This window comes from Alosa alosa, chromosome 17 (genome assembly GCF_017589495.1).
Source record: "Alosa alosa isolate M-15738 ecotype Scorff River chromosome 17, AALO_Geno_1.1, whole genome shotgun sequence".
NCBI classification, from domain to species: Eukaryota; Metazoa; Chordata; class Actinopteri; order Clupeiformes; family Clupeidae; genus Alosa; species Alosa alosa.
Window position 1 is genome coordinate 29,894,629 of NC_063205.1, and position 2,711 is coordinate 29,897,339.

Here is a 2,711-nt window from a genome sequence, read left to right on the forward strand (position 1 = left end):
TTCGTTAATTATAGGATCAAAAGGTAGCCTATCCGTCTTTCACTGTAAGGCTTGTATTTCACGCATTTAGCAGAAGTCCCAGACAGCAGCGGAATCGGGATTCGTTATTTGTAAAAGTGTTTTTACTTCGCCCTCCTATATCCTGCACTGCGCGATCGTAGCCCTTTACTTTCACTTCCCGCCGCCCTCATAGTCAGCATAGACGGTAGCCTGATAACGTGGGATGCTGCATAGCGTACTACTGAAGATTTGAAATGAGTGACCACGATAGTAGTCTTACAGTAAGTAGCTTTTTTGCTAGGCCCAGCGAAGTCTGGCAAGGTGTAATATTCCGCTGATTGGTGCACACGCAAGTGTTCAGATTGATTGTCTATCCGTCTTTCATGACGAGTTTCCTGGAGCAGATCTTCCACACAACTTAGGTAGCCTGGTCAGTATGTCTCTCTTAGCTGTCCACTTTCATCTGGCCGTATAGCCTATATATAGAAAATTATAAATGTATTTCTGTACAGAAATATGGTAGTGTTTACTACACTACCCCCATCCCCGACGATAATATCGTCCATCACAATGTTTTACTGTACACATCGTCAAATGCCAATTTAGGGGACATCGCCCAACCCTACTCTGAAGACTGCACCAGCCAGAAGTTTAATTAAAATGGTTTGTTTCCCAGTCATGCTGCTTCTTGCTATGCTCGATGCCCATTGATTTAACCTTTAAAAAACAGGTTAGGTTCAAGCTGTTTACTGTAAGGTAACCCAAAAGTAACCCTAATCCACCATCCACCATTTGTAATCATCAAACAGATTGAATGTCTTCACTTATTCACTTACTTATTCACTCACTCATTTTCCTTAATTTACTGAACTGATAAGCGTGAGGGCTAAGGCCTCACTACTAAGCATCAGTAAGCTAAAATGACCTCAGGCTCATGAAGTCATCCATTCTCTGCCTCACTGAGAGCAAAAATGCACATCTCTTGAACTTGGTATTGACCTTGACCTTGACCTTGGTATTGTGGTTTCAGATCCAAGCAAGAAGGATTCTACTGCCATTCCAGACCTGGAACCAAGCCACAAAGATTCTGCTGGCATTCCAGACCCGTAACTAAGGACACAAAGATTCTGCTTGCATTCCAGAACTGGAACCAAGCCACAAAGATTCTGCTGGCATTCCAGACCCGGAACTAAAGACACAAAGATTATGCTGGCATTCCAGACCTGGAACTAAGCCACAAAGATTCTGCTGGCATTCCAGAACTGGAACCAACCCACAAAGATCATGCTGGCATTCCAGACCAGGAACCAAGCCACAAAGATTCTACTGGCATTCCAGACCCGGAACCTATGGAAGAATATTAGACTCAAAAGTTTTGTACGTGTGTATCACGTTTTGAAACTGTAGAAATTATTTGTAACTGTAAAAATGATCTGCACAAGTAATTGTCAATATCACAAATATGCGCTACACTTACAAATCTATTCTAGGGTAAACGGATCGGTTTTACAGCTACAAATCATCCTACAGTTAAAAATATTTTACAATTACAAATATATTCTACAATTACACATCAATATTCTACGCACAAAAAGCTGCTCTACAGTTACAAATCTTTTCTACAGGTGTACAGACTTTTGCACCACCTTAGGGATGAGAAGTGTCTCATATGTATTGTGTGTGTGTAACAGGATTTGTAACTGTAAAAATGATTTGTGATTTAACAAAAAGGCTAGCATTATTATCAAGAGGTGTGCTAACCATTAGGCCTCGTATTCCAGGTCTACCTCCAGATTGTGAGGTGCTACTTTGGACTTGATGAACTCTTATAGTAGGCAACAGAAACTCTTTACTGCAGAAAAACCGTAGTAGGTTTGATGCTCAACAGATTGCTGTTAGTTAGGAGGGAGTTAGTTATAAGTTAATAATAAGTATCCATTGATATGTGTGACAAAACATACCAACTGGTGTCAACATCAGCTAGGCTATGTTGGCATTTTCTGATGGTTCTTCATGACTGATCATAAGGTACAAAATAAATAATACAGAAATACAGTGCTGGGCATTGGTAGACAATCATATTAATCTGTCTATGTATCTATTTCTTCTGTGTAATAAGTTTCTTATGGATCCCCAGTTGCTGCCTCCTTCTGAAGCACAGGTGGGTCATAAAATATATTTTACTGTCTATGAAAATAGGTCGTTGCCCGATGTGAGTTTCAAAAGCATACCTTTTGAACTTGTTGGCGGCAGTATTCCTACTTAAAACAACATCCTCGGATGTGTATGTTTTATATTTTGTAAAAGTTAAAGAGAAATCACTTCTATTCTATCTTAAAAGTCAGTTTTATTTTCAAACGTTTTTGTTGGTTCCTGTCAGTGATAGATCATTATCTATGATAAATTTATAGTTACTCTCTACACTGGTAGGTTATTAGAGAGGCTGAAAACCAGACTGGAACAGGCTCTTCAAAGGCAGCCTCTGGACCTGGACTATTTAGGAGTTCCTCTGTACCAGTGAGTTGAGCCTAGTTCACTGAGTACTCACATGCCATTTCAGAAGAGGTAAGCAAAGTCTGTTTGTTTTTGTGCAAAATAAGTACAAACATTACCCCTGTTTTCAGAATACTTTCAGAAGGTGCCATTGAGTCCTGCTGTCCTGCTAAAATAAACTTCACTGACAGTTTTACATATTTTCCCCTCACAAACTA

General features: G+C 39.8%; 1 long non-coding RNA gene across 1 annotated transcript; it reads left to right on the forward strand.

The window, feature by feature from the left end:
- The first annotated feature begins 1,939 nt into the window (after positions 1-1,939).
- Positions 1,940-2,501, forward strand: LOC125310335. The gene is made up of 3 exons (XR_007196284.1): positions 1,940-2,028; positions 2,120-2,161; positions 2,431-2,501. It is a non-coding gene; the product is annotated as an uncharacterized LOC125310335 (long non-coding RNA).
- The last annotated feature ends 210 nt before the right edge of the window (positions 2,502-2,711 follow it).